The sequence below is a fragment of the Oncorhynchus keta genome, chromosome 16 (genome assembly GCF_023373465.1).
Source record: "Oncorhynchus keta strain PuntledgeMale-10-30-2019 chromosome 16, Oket_V2, whole genome shotgun sequence".
In the NCBI taxonomy this organism is placed as follows: Eukaryota; Metazoa; Chordata; class Actinopteri; order Salmoniformes; family Salmonidae; genus Oncorhynchus; species Oncorhynchus keta.
Window position 1 is genome coordinate 10,758,878 of NC_068436.1, and position 25,004 is coordinate 10,783,881.

General features: G+C 48.9%; 1 protein-coding gene across 1 annotated transcript in view; it reads right to left on the reverse strand.

The window, feature by feature from the left end:
• Positions 1-25,004, reverse strand: part of LOC118395557 (teneurin-3-like) — a 797,463-nt gene that overhangs the window by 193,047 nt on the left and 579,412 nt on the right.

The following is a 25,004-nucleotide window of genomic DNA, read 5'->3' on the forward strand; positions in this document are numbered from 1 at the left end:
CGCCCCAAATGGCATTCTAGTGTCATTTATAGTGCACTACTTTAGATCAGGACCACGGTCACGTTTCTAAGGCTGTTATTAGCAGATTACACCGGAAAGAGCATACCCCCTCTTCTGTAACTCGGCCCTAAAGCCCAATTTCCTGCAGCGATTGTTGTGGGGAGACCGTCTGAAATGGGGAGGACAATTTCCGATTTTCCGGGAGGAGGGAGAGGCAGGCGTCTGAAGAAATGACTGAGTCGCCAGAAAGACGGAGACGGGATTCTTTAATCAAAACGCTGACGGCCTTCTGAGCTTTATCTCACGGCTGCTCCAGACAACTAGACCAGAATGATGAAGACATACTACAACTAGACCAGAATGATGAAGACATACTACAACTAGACCAGAATGATGAAGACATACTACAACTAGACCAGAATGATGAAGACATGCTACAACTAGACCAGAATGATGAAGACATACTACAACTAGACCAGAATGATGAAGACATACTACAACTAGACCAGAATGATGAAGACATGCTACAACTAGACCAGAATGATGAAGACATGCTACAACTAGACCAGAATGATGAAGACATACTACAACTAGACCAGAATGATGAAGACATACTACAACTAGACCAGAATGATGAAGACATGCTACAACTAGACCAGAATGATGAAGACATGCTACAACTAGACCAGAATGATGAAGACATACTACACCTAGACCAGAATGATGAAGACATACTACACCTAGACCAGAATGATGAAGACATACTACACCTAGACCAGAATGATGAAGACATGCTACAACTAGACCAGAATGATGAAGACATGCTACAACTAGACCAGAATGATGAAGACATGCTACACCTAGACCAGAATGATGAAGACATACTACACCTAGACCAGAATGATGAAGACATACTACACCTAGACCAGAATGATGAAGACATGCTACAACTAGACCAGAATGATGAAGACATACTACACCTAGACCAGAATGATGAAGACATACTACACCTAGACCAGAATGATGAAGACATGCTACAACTAGACCAGAATGATGAAGACATGCTACATCATACAACCGTCTCACAAGGAAATGTATTACTGTGTTTCACATCTACACTACCGGGCCGCTTGCCGGTCGGCTTTTTCAACTTACAAGATTGAAAAACCGAGATAGTCGCCTCGTACGTACAGTAGGACTTTCACGGCTGTCTACTTGATGGCAGCGCCAGGCCATATCCACATCAGCTGTATTCTCATAGTCATCGAGACATAACAGGCTACATAACCATCAGGCAGGATAACAGGCGATGATGAGGAAGTGTCTGCATGTGTGTGAGTGTGTGAGTGTGAGTGTGTGTGTGTGTGTGTGTGTGTGTGTGTGTGTGTGTGTGTGTGTATGTGTGTGTGTGTGTGTGTGTGTAGGCTGTGTGGCAGTAAATACATAACAGCTCACTTAGTTGTGACAGATGGTTCCATCAAGGCTTTAGTGGTCCCCATTCACTGAACCCAGAGCAATACATATCTCATATCTTTCTGTCTTTTTACAGCAATTACACCCTCCATCCATCTATCTTAGAGCAGCTGGATAAACACAAACAGGGAGATATAAACACAGTGCATCTATGGCAGAAAGTCAGAAAATGTCAAATAGGTTCATTCTTTAACAGAGTGTGTGTCCTGTCACGCACACACACACACACACACACACACACACACACACACACACACACACACACACACACACACACACACACACACACACACACACACACACACACACACACACACACACACACATATACTGCATATACTGCTCAGCACTGTATCAGTTATATCTCTGTTCTATACTTCTCCTCAACCCTGTATCAGTTATATCTCTGTTCTATACTGCTCAGCCCTGTATCAGTTATATCTCTGTTATATACTGCTCAGCCCTGTATCAGTTATATCTCTGTGCTATACTGCTCAGCCCTGTATCAGTTATATCTCTGTTCTATACTGCTCAGCCCTGTATCAGTTATATCTCTGTTCTATACTTCTCAGCCCTGTATCAGTTATATCTCTGTTATATACTGCTCAGCCCTGTATCAGTTATATCTCTGTTCTATACTGCTCAGCCCTGTATCAGTTATATCTCTGTTCTATACTGCTCAGCCCTGTATCAGTTATATCTCTGTTATATACTGCTCAGCCCTGTATCAGTTATATCTCTGTTATATACTGCTCAGCCCTGTATCAGTTATATCTCTGTTCTATACTGCTCAGCCCTGTATCAGTTATATCTCTGTTCTATACTGCTCAGCCCTGTATCAGTTATATCTCTGTTCTATACTGCTCAGCCCTGTATCAGTTATATCTCTGTTCTATACTGCTCAGCCCTGTATCAGTTATATCTCTGTTCTATACTGCTCAGCCCTGTATCAGTTATATCTCTGTTCTATACTGCTCAGCCCTGTATCAGTTATATCTCTGTTCTATACTGCTCAGCCCTGTATCAGTTATATCTCTGTTCTATACTGCTCAGCCCTGTATCAGTTATATCTCTGTTCTATACTGCTCAGCCCTGTATCAGTTATATCTCTGTTCTATACTTCTCAACCCTGTATCAGTTATATCTCTGTTATATACTGCTCAGCCCTGTATCAGTTATATCTCTGTTCTATACTGCTCAGCCCTGTATCAGTTATATCTCTGTTCTATACTGCTCAGCCCTGTATCAGTTATATCTCTGTTATATACTGCTCAGCCCTGTATCAGTTATATCTCTGTTCTATACTGCTCAGCCCTGTATCAGTTATATCTCTGTTCTATACTGCTCAGCCCTGTATCAGTTATATCTCTGTTCTATACTGCTCAGCCCTGTATCAGTTATATCTCTGTTATATACTGCTCAGCCCTGTATCAGTTATATCTCTGTTCTATACTGCTCAGCCCTGTATCAGTTATATCTCTGTTCTATACTGCTCAGCCCTGTATCAGTTATATCTCTGTTATATACTGCTCAGCCCTGTATCAGTTATATCTCTGTTCTATACTGCTCAGCCCTGTATCAGTTATATCTCTGTTTTTACAAAAGCAGGCATTGAAAACTGTAGCTGGTACCTTGCCTTAGGTGATATGTCCCCTCTTCTCCCATATTACACTCAAAGCCCCAACCACTTTAATAATGAGGACAGTCGATTGTGAGAGGAATCTATGCGTGTGAGTGTGTGTGTGTATCGCCTGTGGTCAATGTCTCTCTTGATGCTCTTGAACAATCACTCTTAATTAAGAGGAAAGTAAAGACAAGGCTGCACAGAGAGGGAGAGGGAGGGAGGGGAGGGAGCGATAGGGAGGGAGGGAGCGATAGGGAGGGAGAGAGCGATAGGGAGGGAGGGAGCGATAGGGAGGGAGAGAGCGATAGGGAGGGAGGGAGCGATAGGGAGGGAGAGAGCGATAGGGAGGGAGGGAGGGAGCGATAGAGGGAGGGAGGGAGGTGGGGAATAGATAGACTAGAATATAGACGGAGGATGGATATGATTGACAAACAGACACCCAGCAGAAAGATATAGTATGATAGAGAGAGACTGACAGAGATGTTAAAGGTTGTAATAGACTGACAGAGATGTTAAAGGTTGTAATAGACTGACAGAGATGTTAAAGGTTGTAATAGGCTGATAGAGATGTTAAAGGTTGGTATAGGCTGATAGAGATGTTAAAGGTTGGTATAGACTGATAGAGATGTTAAAGGTTGTAATAGGCTGATAGAGATGTTAAAGGTTGTAATAGACTGACAGAGATGTTAAAGGTTGTAATAGACTGACAGAGATGTTAAAGGTTGTAATAGACTGATAGCGATGTTAAATGTTGTAGACTGACAGAGATGTTAAAGGTTGTAATAGACTGACAGAGATGTTAAAGGTTGTAGTAGACTGATAGCGATGTTAAATGTTGTAGACTGACAGAGATGTTAAAGGTTGTAATAGACTGACAGAGATGTTAAAGGTTGTAATAGACTGATAGCGATGTTAAATGTTGTAGACTGACAGAGATGTTAAAGGTTGTAATAGACTGACAGAGATGTATATTGCATAACAAGAGTGAATCACCGTCCCTGCAGTGTATGTGTGTGCTCTGTGTGTATTGTCTGTGTGTGTCTACAGGCTTCAGTGGAGTGTTTCTTCCTGACAGTCTTGGTGCCTGGCTCTATGCGGGCATGCTGGGAAGGTTCACAGGTGCATGATGGGTATGATCTGCACCCTGTGGCTCCTCATGGCCTCTATCTCGGCTGAGACAGACACCCTGTGTGTGTCTATGTGTCTGCCAGCATGGGTCAATGAAGAAAAGTGGAGGCAATTAATAAGTGTGGAGGGACCCTATGGAGAAGGCTGTGTGTGTGTGTGTGTGTGTGTGTGTGTGTGTGTGTGTGTGTGTGTGTGTGTGTGTGTGTGTGTGTGTGTGTGTATCACTTTAGTGTGAGACAAATCAGTCTCAGACTTTAGTGAGAATCAGACTTAAGTGAGAGACAAATCAGTGAGAGTGGTGTTCAAACCACCACTGCTCTGTGGCCCTCAAACCAACCACTGCTCTGTGGCCCTCAAACCAACCACTGCTCTGTGGCCCTCAAACCAACCACTGCTCTGTGGCCCTCAAACCAACCACTGCTCTGTGGCCCTCAAACCAACCACTGCTCTGTGGCCCTCATACCAACCACTGCTCTGTGGCCCTCAAACCAACCACTGCTCTGTGGCCCTCAAACCAACCACTGCTCTGTGGCCCTCAAACCAACCACTGCTCTGTGGCCCTCAAACCAACCACTGCTCTGTGGCCCTCAAACCAACCACTGCTCTGTGGCCCTCAAACCAACCACTGCTCTGTGGCCCTCAAACCAACCACTGCTCTGTGGCCCTCATACCAACCACACTTCAGAAGTAGCCCTCTGCCTAGTTAAATAAAGGTTAAATAAATAAATGAGTAGAGGAGGAAAAAAAGACATGCAAATGTCACACAGAATACATTATACTCTCTGTTCCTCTTTCTCCCTCTCTTTTTCTTTCTCCCGTCCCCAGCGCGCTGCAAACAAACAAACTTTTTTTTAAAGGAATGAGAGAAGGGGAGGAGAGGGGGAAGAAAGGAAAAGAGCTGTGACTGAGCCAGCTGTGTGGGTCCCTGTCCGCACTGCAGAGAAACACACACACACACACACACACACACACACACACACACACACACACACACACACACACACACACACACACACACACACACACACACACACACACACACACACACACACACACACACACACACACACACACACACCAAGGCCCCATGGAGGAATACTCTTTCCACAGTAGATTCTCTCTAAAACAATACCAAGGGGTGTTCCATCTGCTGAACTCTACGGTGGAACTCTACTGGCAAAATAAGGTAGTACCTTTCCCAACAAACTACCCAGAACATTAAGCTCCTGGCTAACCCTATATATGGCCTACTCCATGGCAAGCTGCACAATCTGAAGAGGTGTGTGTGCCTTTTGTCTGTGTGTTAGATCGTGTGTGTGAATGAGGGGTTTTGTCTGTGTACGTGTGTGTGAGTGTGTGTGTGAATGAGGGGTTTTGTCTGTGTACGTGTGTGTGTGTGTGTGTGTGTGTGTGTGTGTGTGTGTGTGTGTGTGTGTGTGTGTGTGTGTGTGTGTGTGTGTGTGTGTGTGTGTGTGTGTGTGTGTGTGTGTAATATAATAATAATATAATAATATATGCCATTTAGCAGACGCTTTTATCCAAAGCGACTTACAGTCATGTGTGCATACATTCTACGTATGGGTGGTCCCGGGGATCGAACCCACTACCCTGGCGTTACAAGCGCCATGCTCTACCAACTGAGCTACAGAAGGCCCTGGCGTTACAAGCGCCATGCTCTACCAACTGAGCTACAGAAGGACCATGTGTGTGTGTGTGTGTGTGTGTGTGTGTGTGTGTGTGTGTGTGTGTGTGTGTGTGTGAGGGGTTTTGTCCGTGTACGTGTGTGTGAGTGTGTGCGCTCACTGTTAATCTGTTCTGAACAAGTTGCAAACGTTAAGGGTGTTGAGGGTTTAAATATTCAAATCACTATTATAGTGAGGGAGTGGGAGAGGAGAAGCCTTTACCGAGCTGGAGGAGCTGTACACCGGCTGTCTCTCCATCTCTCTCTCCATCTGTCTCACTGCTCAGACCGCTCTCTCTCCCTCCGTCTGTCTCACTGCTCAGACCGCTCTCTCTCTCTCTGTCTCACTGCTCAGACAGCTCTCTCTCTCTCCGTCTGTCTCACTGCTCAGACCACTCTCTCTCTCTCCGTCTGTCTCACTGCTCAGACCACTCTCTCTCTCTCCGTCTGTCTCACTGCTCAGACCGCTCTCTCTCCCTCCGTCTGTCTCACTGCTCAGACCGCTCTCTCTCCCTCCGTCTGTCTCACTGCTCAGACCGCTCTCTCTCTCTCTGTCTCACTGCTCAGACCACTCTCTCTCTCTCCCTCCGTCTGTCTCACTGCTCAGACCGCTCTCTCTCTCTCCGTCTGTCTCACTGCTCAGACCACTCTCTCTCTCTCCCTCCGTCTGTCTCACTGCTCAGACCACTCTCTCTCTCTCCGTCTGTCTCACTGCTCAGACCACTCTCTCTCTCTCCGTCTGTCTCACTGCTCAGACCACTCTCTCTCTCTCTCTCCGTCTGTCTCACTGCTCAGACCACTCTCTCTCTCTCCCTCCGTCTGTCTCACTGCTCAGACCGCTCTCTCTCTCTCCGCCTGTCTCACTGCTCAGACCACTCTCTCTCTCTCCCTCCGTCTGTCTCACTGCTCAGACCGCTCTCTCTCTCTCCGTCTGTCTCACTGCTCAGACCGCTCTCTCTCCCTCCGTCTGTCTCACTGCTCAGACCGCTCTCTCTCTCTCTGTCTGTCTCACTGCTCAGACCGCTCTCTCTCTCTCCGTCTGTCTCACTGCTCAGACCGCTCTCTCTCCCTCCGTCTGTCTCACTGCTCAGACCGCTCTCTCTCCCTCCGTCTGTCTCACTGCTCAGACCGCTCTCTCTCCCTCCGTCTGTCTCACTGCTCAGACCGCTCTCTCTCCCTCCGTCTGTCTCACTGCTCAGACCGCTCTCTCTCCCTCCGTCTGTCTCACTGCTCAGACCACTCTCTCTCCCTCCGTCTGTCTCACTGCTCAGACCACTCTCTCTCCCTCCGTCTGTCTCACTGCTCAGACCACTCTCTCTCCCTCCGTCTGTCTCACTGCTCAGACCGCTCTCTCTCTCTCCGTCTGTCTCACTGCTCAGACCACTCTCTCTCCCTCCGTCTGTCTCACTGCTCAGACCGCTCTCTCTCCCTCCGTCTGTCTCACTGCTCAGACCGCTCTCTCTCCCTCCGTCTGTCTCACTGCTCAGACCGCTCTCTCTCCCTCCGTCTGTCTCACTGCTCAGACCACTCTCTCTCCCTCCGTCTGTCTCACTGCTCAGACCGCTCTCTCTCCCTCCATCTGTCTCACTGCTCAGACCACTCTCTCTCCCTCCGTCTGTCTCACTGCTCAGACCACTCTCTCTCCCTCCATCTGTCTCACTGCTCAGACCGCTCTCTCTCTCTCCGTCTGTCTCACTGCTGAGACCACTCTCTCTCCCTCCATCTGTCTCACTGCTCAGACCGCTCTCTCTCTCTCCGTCTGTCTCACTGCTCAGACCACTCTCTCTCCCTCCGTCTGTCTCACTGCTCAGACCACTCTCTCTCTCTCCGTCTGTCTCACTGCTCAGACCGCTCTCTCTCTCTCTGTCTGTCTCACTGCTCAGACCGCTCTCTCTCCCTCCGTCTGTCTCACTGCTCAGACCGCTCTCTCTCCCTCCGTCTGTCTCACTGCTCAGACCGCTCTCTCTCTATCCGTCTGTCTCACTGCTGAGACCACTCTCTCTCCCTCCATCTGTCTCACTGCTCAGACCGCTCTCTCTCTCTCCGTCTGTCTCACTGCTCAGACCACTCTCTCTCCCTCCGTCTGTCTCACTGCTCAGACCACTCTCTCTCTCTCCGTCTGTCTCACTGCTCAGACCGCTCTCTCTCTCTCTCTGTCTCACTGCTCAGACCGCTCTCTCTCCCTCCGTCTGTCTCACTGCTCAGACCGCTCTCTCTCCCTCCGTCTGTCTCACTGCTCAGACCACTCTCTCTCTCTCTGTCTGTCTCACTGCTCAGACCACTCTCTCTCCCTCCATCTGTCTCACTGCTCAGACCGCTCTCTCTCTCTCCGTCTGTCTCACTGCTCAGACCACTCTCTCTCCCTCCGTCTGTCTCACTGCTCAGACCGCTCTCTCTCTCTCTGTCTGTCTCACTGCTCAGACCGCTCTCTCTCCCTCCGTCTGTCTCACTGCTCAGACCGCTCTCTCTCCCTCCGTCTGTCTCACTGCTCAGACCGCTCTCTCTCCCTCCGTCTGTCTCACTGCTCAGACCACTCTCTCTCTCTCTGTCTGTCTCACTGCTCAGACCGCTCTCTCTCCCTCCGTCTGTCTCACTGCTCAGACCGCTCTCTCTCCCTCCGTCTGTCTCACTGCTCAGACCACTCTCTCTCTCTCTGTCTGTCTCACTGCGCAGACCGCTCTCTCTCCCTCCGTCTGTCTCACTGCTCAGACCGCTCTCTCTCTCTCCGTCTGTCTCACTGCTGAGACCACTCTCTCTCTCTCCCTCCGTCTGTCTCACTGCTGAGACCACTCTCTCTCTCTCCCTCCGTCTGTCTCACTGCTGAGACCACTCTCTCTCTCTCCCTCCATCTGTCTCACTGCTCAGACCACTCTCTCTCTCTGTCTGTCTCACTGCTCAGACCGCTCTCTCTCTCTCCGTCTGTCTCACTGCTGAGACCACTCTCTCTCTCTCCCTCCGTCTGTCTCACTGCTGAGACCACTCTCTCTCTCTCCCTCCATCTGTCTCACTGCTCAGACCACTCTCTCTCCCTCCGTCTGTCTCACTGCTCAGACCGCTCTCTCTCTCTCTGTCTCACTGCTCAGACCGCTCTCTCTCTCTCCATCTGTCTCACTGCTCAGACCACTCTCTCTCCCTCCGTCTGTCTCACTGCTCAGACCGCTCTCTCTCTCTCGTCTGTCCCACTGCTCAGACCACTCTCTTTCCCTCCGTCTGTCTCACTGCTCAGACCGCTCTCTCTCTCTCTGTCTGTCTCACTGCTCAGACCGCTCTCTCTCTCTCTGTCTGTCTCACTGCTCAGACCGCTCTCTCTCTCTCTGTCTGTCTCACTGCTCAGACCACTCTCTTTCCCTCCGTCTGTCTCACTGCTCAGACCGCTCTCTCTCTCTCTCTGTCTGTCTCACAGCTCAGACTGCTCTCTCTCCCTCCGTCTGTCTCACTGCTCAGACCGCTCTCTCTCTCTCCGTCTGTCTCACTGCTCAGACCGCTCTCTCTCGTCTGTCTCACTGCTCAGACCACTCTCTTTCCCTCCGTCTGTCTCACTGCTCAGATCGCTCTCTTTCCCTCCGTCTGTCTCACTGCTCAGACCGCTCTCTCTCTCTCTGTCTCACTGCTCAGACCGCTCTCTCTCTCTCCGCCTGTCTCACTGCTCAGACCGCTCTCTCTCGTCTGTCTCACTGCTCAGACCACTCTCTCTCCCTCCGTCTGTCTCACTGCTCAGACCGATCTCTCTCCCTCCGTCTGTCTCACTGCTCAGACCACTCTCTCTCTCTCTCTCCGCCTGTCTCACTGCTCAGACCGCTCTCTCTCGTCTGTCTCACTGCTCAGACCACTCTCTTTCCCTCCGTCTGTCTCACTGCTCAGACCGCTCTCTCTCCCCCCGTCTGTCTCACTGCTCAGACCACTCGCTCTCTCTCTCTCCGCCTGTCTCACTGCTCAGACCGCTCTCTCTCGTCTGTCTCACTGCTCAGACCACTCTCTTTCCCTCCGTCTGTCTCACTGCTCAGACCACTCTCTCTCCCCTCCGTCTGTCTCACTGCTCAGATCGCTCTCTTTCCCTCCGTCTGTCTCACTGCTCAGACCGCTCTCTCTCCCTCCGTCTGTCTCACTGCTCAGACCGATCTCTCTCCCTCCGTCTGTCTCACTGCTCAGACCACTCTCTTTCCCTCCGTCTGTCTCACTGCTCAGACCACTCTCTCTCCCTCCGTCTGTCTCACTGCTCAGATCGCTCTCTTTCCCTCCGTCTGTCTCACTGCTCAGACCGCTCTCTCTCTCTCTGTCTCACTGCTCAGACCGCTCTCTCTCTCTCCGCCTGTCTCACTGCTCAGACCGCTCTCTCTCGTCTGTCTCACTGCTCAGACCACTCTCTTTCCCTCTGTCTGTCTCACTGCTCAGACCGATCTCTCTCCCTCCGTCTGTCTCACTGCTCAGACCACTCTCTCTCCCTCCATCTGTCTCACTGCTCAGACCACTCTCTCTCCTCCATCTGTCTCACTGCTCAGACCGCTCTCTCTCTCTCTGTCTGTCTCACTGCTCAGACCACTCTCTCTCCCTCCGTCTGTCTCACTGCTCAGATCGCTCTCTCTCCCTCTGTCTGTCTCACTGCGCAGACCGCTCTCTCTCCCTCCGTCTGTCTCACTGCTCAGACCACTCTCTCTCCCTCCGTCTGTCTCACTGCTCAGACCACTCTCTCTCCCTCCGTCTGTCTCACTGCTCAGACCACTCTCTCTCCCTCCGTCTGTCTCACTGCTCAGACCGCTCTCTCTCTCTCTATCTCACTGCTCAGACCACTCTCTCTCTCTCCCTCCGTCTGTCTCACTGCTCAGACCACTCTCTCTCTCTCCGTCTGTCTCACTGCTCAGACCGCTCTCTCTCCCTCCGTCTGTCTCACTGCTCAGACCACTCTCTCTCCCTCCGTCTGTCTCACTGCTCAGACCACTCTCTCTCTCTCCGTCTGTCTCACTGCTCAGACCGATCTCTCTCCCTCCGTCTGTCTCACTGCTCAGACCACTCTCTCTCCCTCCGTCTGTCTCACTGCTCAGACCACTCTCTCCGTCTGTCTCACTGCTCAGACCACTCTCTCTCCCTCCGTCTGTCTCACTGCTCAGACCACTCTCTCTCCCTCCGTCTGTCTCACTGCTCAGACCACTCTCTCTCTCTCCGTCTGTCTCACTGCTCAGACCGATCTCTCTCCCTCCGTCTGTCTCACTGCTCAGACCGCTCTCTCTCCCTCCGTCTGTCTCACTGCTCAGACCACTCTCTCTCCCTCCGTCTGTCTCACTGCTCAGACCGCTCTCTCTCCCTCCGTCTGTCTCACTGCTCAGACCACTCTCTCTCCCTCCGTCTGTCTCACTGCTCAGACCGCTCTCTCTCCCTCCGTCTGTCTCACTGCTCAGACCGCTCTCTCTCCCTCCGTCTGTCTCACTGCTCAGACCACTCTCTCTCCCTCCATCTGTCTCACTGCTCAGACCGCTCTCTCTCTCTCTGTCTGTCTCACTGCTCAGACCACTCTCTCTCCCTCCGTCTGTCTCACTGCTCAGATCGCTCTCTCTCCCTCTGTCTGTCTCACTGCGCAGACCGCTCTCTCTCCCTCCGTCTGTCTCACTGCTCAGACCACTCTCTCTCCCTCCGTCTGTCTCACTGCTCAGACCGCTCTCTCTCCCTCCATCTGTCTCACTGCTCAGACCACTCTCTCTCTCTCTCTCCGTCTGTCTCACTGCTCAGACCACTCTCTCTCTCTCCCTCCGTCTGTCTCACTGCTCAGACCACTCTCTCTCTCTCCCTCACACAACCAACTAGCCTGAAGGACACACTACTGCACCTACCACCTTTCACTCCACAAGCAAGCACACACAGCCCACCTCCCTAACACCACCACCACACACACTCATGAACATATGTATACGCACGAACACACGCACGCACACGCACACACACACACACACACACACACACACACACACACACACACACACACACACACACACACACACACACACACACACACACACACACAAACACCTTACACTGCCAACTACAGCCACCTTCTTTTACAACCAGAGGAAAGGAGAGGAATACCTAGGATAGGGTAAGTGGGTAAGTAATCCTTCTCAAACAAGATTTAGATGCAAGTGGCTGTTCCACTGGTTGTCATTGTACAACCAGAGGCTCTGGATAAGGAGTCTGCTAAATGACTTAAATGTTAAATGTTAAATGAGAGAGAGGGAGAGGAGGGGAGAGGCAGATAGGATGGCAAACCAACTCTGCACTTGTTCTACAAACAACCAATAGAGGAGATAAGGAAGAAGAAAGAGAATGGGAGAGGCAGTTGTGGCAAAGAGAAATGGCGGCCATCTTTGTTCTAATGCTAACTATGAAAGAGTATGATTCTGTTTGCTCTTGGAGAATCTGCTTACCGCTTTATCTGCCCTTCACATACGACAGAGAAGGACACAGAAAGAGTGAGAGGAAAAGATAGATAGAGAAAGAGAGAGAGGGACCAAGATAGAAGAGAGAGACTGGGGAGAGGAGAGGTCAGGCTCTTCAGTAATAGCTATTTATTTATATTTAGTGGTCGGTGAGATAACGCGTGTTTTCTCATGAGGGTGTGTATGCTATCTTCTGTAGGGGTTCTGTAGAGTTCACTCGTGGTCCTAATTAGCATGTGTGTGTGATGGGACCCGGCTAGCAAAGGGCCGTGTCACGTCTTGTTAGACCCGCAGCACTGTCCCCCCATCCCCATCCAGCAGGGGGACAAAGACACACACACACACACACACACACACACACACACACACACACACACACACACACACACACACACACACACACACACACACACACACACACACACACACACACACACACACACACACACACACTTCGATGGGACAAAGAGACGACAAGCAGCTATACACACCTTCCAACACTATACACACCTTCCAACACACACCCAGACGGACAGGGACTAGAGGAGTGGAGAGAGAGAGAGAAAGATGGAGAGAGTGAGAGAAAAGAGAGATGGAGAGGAGGGTGGGCCAGGATCAGGGCAATAGGGCATAAGCTATTTATTTAGAGGCCATTTCTGGAGCAAAGGCTTATTAAACCCAGAGGTTAAAAAACATATGACTCTACTATAATCATGTACACCAGAAGAGACGCCACATTACCGACAGTGCAGAGGTGGCCATGCTGGTCACTCTATAACAAAACAATATGATAAAGTGGGGCTCAAGGAGTGATACACACACACACACATTGGGACCGACCCTGTTCAGGGTTACATTCTCTCCAGTGTGTCCTCATCAACCAACAGGAAGTGTGTGTCGTCCTGCTAAACCAGGCATGGATGACATATGAGTTTGGGATCTGCGGCGGGGGGGGGTTAGCTAGCCGTGTGGACGTGCGTGTCCGGGTGTGTGTTCCGTGTTTGCGCGTATGCTAGCCAGATGTTAAGGTATTAGAACGACCATTAATTTCACTTAAGAGTTGATAGCAGGCTATGATGAGTCTGTTAGCATTATGGCTAGCTGTAGAGACAGCTTTGGCTAAACCTGCAATCAGTCAAAAGACTGTACACGACTGTGGTGAAGCTACACTAAATATAGCTGTGAAGACCTCACTTATATGGACGCTGTACTTATATGGAAGCTGTAGCGAACTGTTTGTGCAGCTTGAGTTGAGTCTTCTGTACTGCCGTTGGACCTACACATTTATAGATACAGAATCTGCTTGTAGGGTCCAAGGGCACACACTAATAATGATATATGTCAAACACACACACACACACACACACACACACACACACACACACACACACACACACACACACACACACGCACGCACACGCACACGCACACGCACACACACACACACACATTATTCATTTGTATTCGTATGTCCGTGATGCGCGGGTCAAAATGAAGACAGATGGTGTAACTTCAGAGATGACTTCACCATGTTGAGGATAATATTATAGAGAGGAAGGAACATATCTATAATACCACCATTATGGCGTGTGTGTGTGTGTGCGAGCATGCATGTGTGTGTGTGCGCATACACATTTGTGTGTGTGTGCGTGTGTGGGTGTGTGTGTGTGTGTCGTTATGATCAGACCGGTGCGTTGCAGATCTCCTCCGAGCGATTCACTTTCCAATGATTCATGATTGAAGCAGGATCCTAATATTCTCTGGTCTCAGTCTGTTACTACGGCTCAGATCCACCTGAATAACTACAGGAGCTTTATAAAACCCTTACAAACATGAAGTCGTTTTGACCAAATGAGACAATCCTTTCTAGGTTCCAGCATTGTGATAGTGGCAGCTGTTGGTGTCAGGTTGTAAAGAGTAAAGACAACGTGAGCTCACGGCCAGTGACTGTGATTGTTGAGAAACCGAGGCAGCAGAACTGTAGGGACTGATTGGGTTCTTAAGAAGCGTTTAACCTTTAACCTTCCTCCAAGCGCACAAATGAACGCACGTACGCACACACAGCGAAAAACAAACACTGTAATCAACCACTTCCCACCGCAAATAACATGGGCAATTAGTCCATCATTGGTGGTTGTTACACACACACACACACACATAGGGTCTACGTATACACACACACACACACACACACACACACACACACACACACACACACACACACACACACACACACACACACACACACACACACACACACACACACACACACACACACACGCGTAATGAGGCCAGCAGTAAGGGCCAGGTTGTTGCTACAGTAGTAAATTTAACGTGTCCTTCAGGGGGAGCTGTAGTGTTGACCCAGAGACTGGAGCTCAGAGAGACAGGTCATTAACATGGTGTAGTGACTGACCAGCACAGCACAGGACCTGTGAAAACATACTCAGAACACACATTCTTACACATATGCAGACCAGACGCCCAAATAGACTGATTCTAAAACGCAAGAACTGTTCACTTTTTCCAAACGCACACTCACACACTGACATTCTCCTTCGATCTAACATACATATACACATCCCCACAAACACCATTTTGTCCCTTTCCCTCTCTCTCTTCACACACTTGTTGTTGTTCCCTCAGCGGTAGGGTTCGGGTTCTCTCCGTCTCTCTCTCTCTGTCTCTCTCTCCTCCCTCCCCCTCACTCCATCCCTCGCTCTTTGTGTGAGGATTACCCAGGTTAAGAAACATTACATTTACATTACATTTAAGTCATTTAGCAGACGCTCTTATCCAGAGCGACTTACAAATTGGACAATATGTTCCTGCAGGATATCTTTGATATGCAGATATATGAAATACAGAAGAAAAACAAGTTATGGAGAAACGGTGTAACTCAAAAGCCGTTCACAACTGAACAGAGGAATAATGCTGAGGACTCAGGAAGAATGATGCTTTTGGGAGGGAATATTTGGGGTGGAAAGCTGAGAAATTATATGGGTTGATACATACTGGGAATGGGGCCCCGGGATGAACAGAAATGCTAATGCTAGTTCAGGCACAGTGTTCGGACCCAGCATGACGCCTCAGTCGCATTGGACTTAAGCCTGGGCCAAGCCGAGGAGAGGAAACTATCCCACCATCTCGGTCCCAGTGGACGACTCTGTCCATACAAATAGACCATCTGTCCAGAGACACACAGCTAAATACAAGTGAGCTTTGGGTATGAGGCATTGAGAAAAATAGATACTGATAGACTGCTAGAGTTATATATATGAGAGAGAGAGAGAGAGAGAGAGAGAGAGAGAGAGAGAGAGAGAGAGAGAGAGAGAGAGAGAGAAAGAAGAGAGAAAGAAAGAAAGAAAGAAAGAAAGAAAGAAAGAAAGAAAGAAAGAAAGAAAGAAAGAAAGAAAGAAAGAAAGAAAGAAAGAAAGAAAGAAAGAAAGAAAGAAAAAGAGAAGAGAGAGAGAGAGAGAGAGAGAGAGAGAGAGAGAAAGAAAGAAAGAAAGAAAGAAAGAAAGAAAGAAAGAGAGAGAGAGAGAGAAAGAGAAAGAGAGAGGGGGGAGAGAGAAACAAAGAGAAAGGAACAAGTCCAGATAATGATGTATGGTGTGGCCAAGAACAAAAGCCCTTGGCTCACGAAGCTGCTCAGATGTGGGCAAGAGTTCCTCTGTGAAACCTAGCCCCTGCTCTCTCACGCACACTAACTAACACACAGAAAACACACACACACACACACACACACACACACACACACACACACACACACACACACACACACACACACACACACACACACACACACACACACACACACACACACACACCACACACACACACACCACACTGTCACTAAATGGACAAGGGGCTTTTCTCAATAAGCTGCCATGCTGTTATCTGTAGCGATTCGATTGGCACTAGCTGAGCAGCTTTTGTGTGTGTGTCTGTGTGTGTGTGTGTGTCATTGGGGAGGGGAACAGATAAATAAGAAGTGTGTCTGGTCTTAAATGACCTCTCTTGTTGTCTCTAGGGCCCTATAGCCTCTCTCATCAACTAATCCTGTAGACACGGACATAATACCCCTCACACACAACTACTGTCCGATCAACAGCTTTAGCAGATGTTGAATAGACCCTCCTGTCAGTTAGTAGACAGGTCTTACAGGTATGGTAAGGCCCTCATCTAGCACAGTTTCCAAGGTAAACGGGACTTAGTGTCAGTGTAAAAGTCTTAGAGATGACCCCTCACTCACTCACTCACTCACTCACTCACTCACTCACTCACTCACTCACTCACTCACTCACTCACTCACTCACTCACTCACTCACTCATCATAGAGCGTGAGAGAGAGAGACAGAGAGAGAGAGAGACAGAGACAGAGAGAGAGAGGGAGCGAGAGAGAGAGACCCCTCACGTTCACATCTCACGTCCTGCGGCACTGATGAGGATACGGAGGGGTGAGGCAGACAGAGAGAGGGAGAGAACAAAGGACAGCTAGTGTGCGTTTCTTAGGAGGGCGTTTAACAACACTATTACACGTGCTGTTAGTCAGCGCCTCGTTCTAACGCCACTTGTTTCTGGAGCTGCAACACAGACAAACGACGTGTCCAGTTAGCCTGAGACTCTGTCATTTACTATCCTTAAAAACAGCCCACAGACTGATGTGCGTGTGTGTGTGTGTGATGGGGTTTGTGTGTGTGTGTGTGTGTGTGTGTGTGTGTGTGTGTGTGTGTGTGTGTGTGTGTGTGTGTGTGTGTGTGTGTGTGTGTGAGTGAGTGTAAAAGGGAGAATTTCACACGTCGTGAAAACGTCAGAAGGAGAGAACAAGAAAAGAAATATTGGCTATCAAAACAACTCCCCGAGTAACTGTTAAAATAAGTTACAAAGTGGAGAGAGAGAAGGAGAGAGAGAGGAATTGAGAATGAAAATGATGTCAGAATATTTTGGCCATCTCTCTCTCTCTCTCTCAACCCAAATCAATCCTTAAAGGGCAACATTTCCATGCTGTGCTGTTTTCCTCCTGTTGCTAGTCTCTTTCTTTTCTTGGCCTAAACTCTGAAGCATTCACAGGCATACTTAGCGGGTGAATATAGTTAGCTTGTGGTCGCAATATTGCGGCGCTGCATTTTAACAGGTCATTATGAGGAAGGAGCGCTATTCTCGAATGGGGTTGCGTGGGAGTGTGTGTGTGTGAGAGACAAAAGGAAGGATTTTCCATCCCTTCAAAGGCGTCCCAGTCGTCTCTCTCCTAGTTTTACGACCTCATGACATCACCCAGACCCTTCCTGAAGCCAAGACCAGCCACTGCTTGAGTGAGAGCGGCACACTCGTGGATACACTAAAAAACACAATCCCATATGCATATTCCATTCACAATCACTTCATTTAGAGTGTGTGTGTGTGACAGAGTATGTGTGCATGTGTGTGTGACACTGAGTGTGTGTGTTTTCCCACCAGTCTCTCTAGGCAACGGCGCATTAGACTGACACAAAGCATCAGGGTAAATTAGCTGTGGCTCCGGCTATAACAACTAGCTGTGTGTGTGTGTGTGTGTGTGTGTGTGTGTGTGTGTGTGTGTGTGTGTGTGTGTGTGTGTGTGTGTGTGTGTGTGTGTGTGTGTGTGTGTGTGTGTGTGTGTGTGTGTGTGTGTGTATGTGTGTGTGTGTGTGTGTGTGTGTGTGTGTGTGTGTGTGTGTGTGTGTGTGTGTGTGTGTGTGCGAGTGTGTGTAGCTGTGTGTTTTGTCTTTGTGTCCCTAATGGGGCATGCTGGAAGATATTACTGTGTTGGTTAGGCCCCTAATCCTTCCCCACTGGCCCCAATCAGGGCGCACCAGCCCAACCTAGTACCCGCCTGTGTGCGTGTGTGTGTGACACCAGGCCTAGACCCTTCACTGCTGGATACACCAGACCCATAATTATTATGAACAGTGCATTAACGTAGTACGTGCATGTGTGTGTTGCCACGGAGAGAACCCTGTCGTCGAGGGAGGCAGGGCGGAAAAAAAACTGATGACGCCAATGTCTGCAGCCGGGGAATTCATCCATCACGTACGAGGACTCGATTTAGAGGAAAACTGTTCCCAGGACAGTAGCAGGTGAGCAATAAATTACCCTTTCTATCTCTCTCTCTCTCTCTCCCTCTTACCCTTCACCTCTGTCTCTTCTTCTCTACCCTCCCATCCTCTCTCTCTCCCCCCAATCTTTCTCTCTCTCTCTCTTCCCCTGCACCTCTGTCTCTCCTTCTCTACCCTCGATCTTTCTCTCTCTCTCTCTTCCCCTGCACCTCTGTCTCTCCTTCTCTACCCTCGATCTTTCTCTCTCTCTCTTTCGCTCCCTTGTTCCACACCCTGTCCCCATAATGAAATGTACATAGTAATAAGCCTGTCAATTAAGTATAGAATGCATAATGAATGGTTAGGGGGGAATACCGCAGAGAGAGAGAATTTAGGTGTGTGTGTGTGCGTGTGCCTAATCTACCTACCTGGCAGTAACAGTGCCTTAATTATGCTATCAGCCACATAGAAGGGGAGACCCCTGGAGAATGGTTTGATCCATGAGGTCGACACTTAAGGTTATTCAAGTGGACTGTTGCATTTATAGGGACCTGGGGGGTTTGCTAGTGCACTTGATAAGGGCAAACAGGGAACACTTGGAGGTGGAGAATAAGGGAAGACTGTAGATCTAAGACAGGGACACACACGCTCAAACATGGACATAGACACAGGGACAGTCACAAGAAGACATGTTAAACGTGGGCGGCTGTTAGGCACAGAGTTATTTACGTTACAACATGGCTGGCACAGCTGGGCCTGGACTTCCCCTTTCCTTTGTTGTTGGTGTGTGTATGTTTTGATTGATGTCCTCTCTCCCTGGGCCGCAGTGGTTGGGCTCAGTGGGTGTGGAAACAGCTGTGCTCAGTGTGTGACAGTGTGTTAGTGTGTGTGTAAAGCCCATTGTCAACTGCACTCCGCCAAGTAGTCAGAGCTGGATCCAGCCACGCTAGCACAAACAATGTGACATGCCATATTGTGTCGGCGCCAACAATGACACAAAATGAACCAGGTCTAGAAGAGACAGAGGACAGTGCTGTGCAGTGTAAGCTAAGCTAGCTGTATGCTGTGATGCTTGTAAGATAAGCTAGCTATACTGTTCTGGTTGTGCTGTCTGAGCTAGCTGTACTGTGCTAAGCTAGCTGTGCTGTGTGAAATAGCTGTACTGTGCTAAGCTAGCTGTGCTGTGTGAGCTATCTGTACTGTGTGAACTAGCTGTGCTGTGTGAACTAGCTGTACTGTGCTAAGCTAGTTGGACTTTGCTGGTCTTAGCACACTGCTGTCCACTGTTGTGTTAAAGCCGCTCATCTCTGTTCGGTCTAGTAGCCTTGGTAACAGCTTTAAGAGGATGGGAGTGTTTTGTTGTTGTCGTGGCGATGGATAGGGAAGTATGGCCCAGATGTCCAAGTGGCTCTACTCCATGGAAGTTAGCATGAGAGGATCACTGTTGGACTGTCAACAAAGACGCACTATAAACCGTAGAGAGAAACCCAACACATTTCTGCCATGTAGGCCTCAAAACTAGGATGTCTGTAGACCCAGTATCCCATCCAACACACTAGTGTGTGTATGGCCCTCAAATGTCTCACCCATTTCCCCCAAACGGACACCAAACACAGTCAATCCACCACTGCAGCAGCATACAAACTGTATTCGTAACCAGTAAACGATATAACAATCTACTGGATCTCAACATTATCTATTGGTTTCCAAATGCAGATATATCGTATATATATCGTAATTGATGCAGCCTTGCAGTAAAGTGGTCACTGGATCCCTCTAGGGGATTTCTCTATGGTTTAGAGGTTAGTCTTATTGTGCCATTGGGGGGGGGAAGCTGTGTAGCTTTTATCCCTTCCTTTAGATATTTATGAACCGTTCCCCAATCAGATAAGGACATGCCATTTCCCCTCCAATACCGGTGTTGCGGCACTCTCCCTCTCTCTCTCTCTGTCGGATCACCTTTCTCTTCATCTCTAGTAACTCTCTGGTTGTCCTCTTCTCTCTCTCTCTCTCTCTCTCTCTCTCTCTCTCTCTCTCTCTCTCTCTCTCTCTCTCTCTCTCTCTCTCTCTCTCTCTCTCTCTCTCTCTCTCTCTCTCTCTCTCTCTCTCTCTCTCTCTCTCTCTCTCTCTCTCTCTCTCTCTCTCTCTCTCTCTCTCTCTCTCTCTCTCTCTCTCTCTCTCTCTCTCTCTCTCTCTCTCTCTCTCTCTCTCTCTCTGCTCCAGTTACAAGTACTCAAAAGGCTCTCTCTCTTCCTCACCCGTAATAACACCTACATGTTCTTGATCAATAGTGTTTCTCTGCTCTACTGCTGCCCTTCTCTCTGCTGAACCTGTCATATTGAACACAGCTGACCTCGGGCCACTTTCAAACCAACCCCCAACTAGATATTATACCTGGAGAGTCCAATCAATCGCTGGAACACTAATCTGTCACATTGTGTGTATATATATATATACACAATACAGGCATACACTCACCAACAAGCACACACACAGTATATACCACACACACACTACCCTGCTATATCAAGAAGTACTACACACTCTACACTGTAGCCGATAACTTTTCTTAGCTCCAAGGACTAGCCTAGATGCCACCCACACCTGGGGTGTGTGTATGTCTGCTGCCCCAGTGGAGGTGGGGGGTGGTGGGGGTCCGAGCAGACACAAGAGCCCCTCTGTGTGCATGGGACTCAGTGTGGAGGGGGTGGAGGTAGACATGACTGTCTCAGGTACCCAATTCCTTTTACTGTGTCCCGGAGGAAGGGGGAGACTAACAGCAAGCTGCTGTCCTTAGGGTCAGACCGGTGTGTGTGTGTGTATGTGAGTGTGTGTGCGTCGGGCTGGTGTGTGTTTGAGTGTGCCGGGCCGCGCCGGTGTGTGTATGTGTGTGTGTCTGAAGGGTTTAACAGGGTGGTCCACATTCCACTCCACCTTTTAAACAGCTTTCAATCAGCTCTTACACACGTCTGGCCTGACAGATGGAGAGGGAGAGAGACAGAAGGAGAGAGATGGAGAGGGAGAGAGACAGAAGGAGAGAGATGGAGAGGGAGAGGGAAGAAAAAGAGATGGATAGACCGTGAGAGACAGAGAGCGAGAGAGAGAGAGAATGGGTCTACTCTATCCTACATCATTCTCCATATAACTCACTGTAATAGCCACACATACAGTATTTACAGTGTGTTAAAGTATCCAGGACACGAAACATAAGTGGTTAGTATATACTGAAGAAGAAGTCAGATAGTAAGTACATATTGAAGATGTAATGTCAAATCCCCATAACCATGAATCAATAAGCACATACACAGGACATTTACATAGCGTCACCTCTAACTTTACTGTGTCACCGTGAAGGAAACATAGATTAGGATGAGAATCTTAATAAATACAGCTTCTTCTCAGTGAGAGAGCTAAAGATGGATGAAGGACACACACACACACACACACACACACACACACACACACACACACACACACACACACACACACACACACACACACACACACACACACACACACACACACACACACACACACACACACACACAGTATGTCTGAGAGATTGCTCATACCTGCAGACAGTGGCTGACCTCTACACATTGCTGTGTGTGTGTGTGTGTGTGGGCATTTGTGTGTGTCTCCGTGGCTGACCATTTGACTGGTTGACCTGGATTTGGCCTGCTGTGATTCTCTAAGGAGATTCTATTGTCTAGGAGCACTAGTGACAACTCAATGGAAATCATTGCTCTTTTTGTTACAGAAATATGAAAAGAACACAAGTGGCTTTTTAACCAAACGTGTTATTAAAAACTCGCTATATTCAGCCAAACACTGCTGCAGCAAGTGGTTCTTAAAGGGCCAGTGCAAATGATTAAACGAGAGGTTTCTCAACCAAACAAGGGAAAGCCCCTGACCAAACAATGACCTACCAATTGAATTAAGTGGAAATGTGACCGTCCAACATCCACTAAGTAAATTAATGTCACATATTCCATCTCTGATTGGAGAATTAATCCCTGAGCGGGCAGCTCTCTCTCTGCTATAGTGCTGAGTTAAGCAGATGGCAGCGGGAGGGAGGAGAGTGATCATCAGGGATGGAGACATATTTTAGACTTTATCAAGCTATTTTCACCACAGCTTCTCACTGGTATGGAGCAATGTGTGTGAGGCGAAAGGGAAACCTAGTCAGTTGCACATTTAACCCAACCCCTCTGAATCAGAGAGGTGTGTGTGGGGGGGGGCTGTCTTAATCAATGTCCACATCATTGGCGCCCAGGGAGCAGTTGTTGTAGGGGGTTAACTGCTTTGCTCGAGGGCAGAGCGGCAGATTTCTCCACCTTTCCCGATTCACGCCAGCGACCGCACGCCAGCGACCGCCATCTTAACCGCTAGGTTACCTGCCTGAGTGGGCTGACCTGTCTCCTGCAGGGAGGAAGGTCTTGTGAGGGAAGGTTTTTATGAGCAGGGAGCTGAACTCAGCCGCTCTCTGTCTCTCTCATGTAAATGATCAGCCTGTCTAGTCTGTAGAGGGGACATAGATAGTCATCCACAGACCACTGCAGTGGTAGATCCAGTGATTTATTACCCAGCAGACTAGAGAGAGAGAGAGAGAGAGAGAGAGAGAGAGAGAGAGAGAGAGAGAGAGAGAGAGAGAGAGAGAGAGAGAGAGAGAGAGAGAGAGACAGAGAGAGAGACAGAGAGAGAGACAGAGAGAGAGACAGAGAGAGAGACAGAGAGAGAGACAGAGAGACAGAGAGACAGAGGGAGAGAGGGAGAGAGAGAGCGAGAGAGCGAGAGAGAGAGAGAGAGAGAGAGAGAGGGGCCAAGAGCCCAGCCCAACACTGCTTTATAACACATTTTGTTTGGGGAATAGACTCACCTAAAAATATTCACCTACACATATACACAGCACCATACTATAAATAAACACACACAAACCATAACACACACCAAAACACAAGCACTCTAAAAGTTGACTCTTTAATTAAACAGTGCCAGTAGAGTGCTCTGTAAGCTAAAGCAAATGTTAATTAAACATCAATGTCAGAAAGATATTCCCACAGTGTGTGTGTCTGTATGTGCACACGTGTGTGGGCAAAAAATAAAAAGAGACATAGTGAAAGAGAGAGAGAGAGCGAACCGAGAGTGAGCGAGAGAGAGACGAGAGAGTGAGAGAGCCCTTAAATTGAAATTGAATAGAATGAGAGTGAGAGAGAACGAGAGAGAGAGAGAGAGAGAAAGAGAGAGAGAGAAAGAGAGAAGATAACTAAAACATCCCTAGCATAGAAAGTAAGAGATCCTTGTCGTTTTACTGGGCTGCAGCACTGTGTGGTAACTGAGAAACAGATGGCAATTAGGAGAGAGAAAGTAAAGCACAGCAAACAATGAGAGACCGAGTCAGCACTGGGACTGACTGACTAAGAGACCGAGTCAGCACTGGGACTGACTGACTAAGAGACTGAGTCAGCACTGGGACTGACTGACTAAGAGACCGAGTCAGCACTGGGACTGACTGACTAAGAGACCGAGTCAGCACTGGGACTGACTGACTAAGAGACTGAGTCAGCACTGGGACTGACTGACTAAGAGACCGAGTCAGCACTGGGACTGACTGACTAAGAGACCGAGTCAGCACTGGGACTGACTGACTAAGAGACTGAGTCAGCACTGGGACTGACTGACTAAGAGACTGAGTCAGCACTGGGACTGACTGACTAAGAGACTGAGTCAGCACTGGGACTGACTGACTAAGAGACTGAGTCAGCACTGGGACTGACTGACTAAGAGACTGAGTCAGCACTGGGACTGACTGACTAAGAGACTGAGTCAGCACTGGGACTGACTGACTAAGAGACTGAGTCAGCACTGGGACTGACTGACTAAGAGACTGAGTCAGCACTGGGACTGACTGACTAAGAGACCGAGTCAGCACTGGGACTGACTGACTAAGAGACTGAGTCAGCACTGGGACTGACTGACTAAGAGACTGAGTCAGCACTGGGACTGACTGACTAAGAGACTGAGTCAGCACTGGGACTGACTGACTAAGAGACTGAGTCAGCACTGGGACTGACTGACTAAGAGACCGAGTCAGCACTGGGACTGACTGACTAAGAGACCGAGTCAGCACTGGGACTGACTGACTAAGAGACCGAGTCAGCACTGGGACTGACTGACTAAGAGACCGAGTCAGCACTGGGACTGACTGACTAAGAGACCGAGTCAGCACTGGGACTGACTGACTAAGAGTCAGCACTGGGAGACTCAGCACTGGGACTGACTGACTAAGAGACCGAGTCAGCACTGGGACTGACTGACTAAGAGACCGAGTCAGCACTGGGACTGACTGACTAAGAGACTGAGTCAGCACTGGGACTGACTGACTAAGAGACTGAGTCAGCACTGGGACTGACTGACTAAGAGACTGAGTCAGCACTGGGACTGACTGACTAAGAGACTGAGTCAGCACTGGGACTGACTGACTAAGAGACTGAGTCAGCACTGGGACTGACTGACTAAGAGACTGAGTCAGCACTGGGACTGACTGACTAAGAGACTGAGTCAGCACTGGGACTGACTGACTAAGAGACTGAGTCAGCACTGGGACTGACTTGACT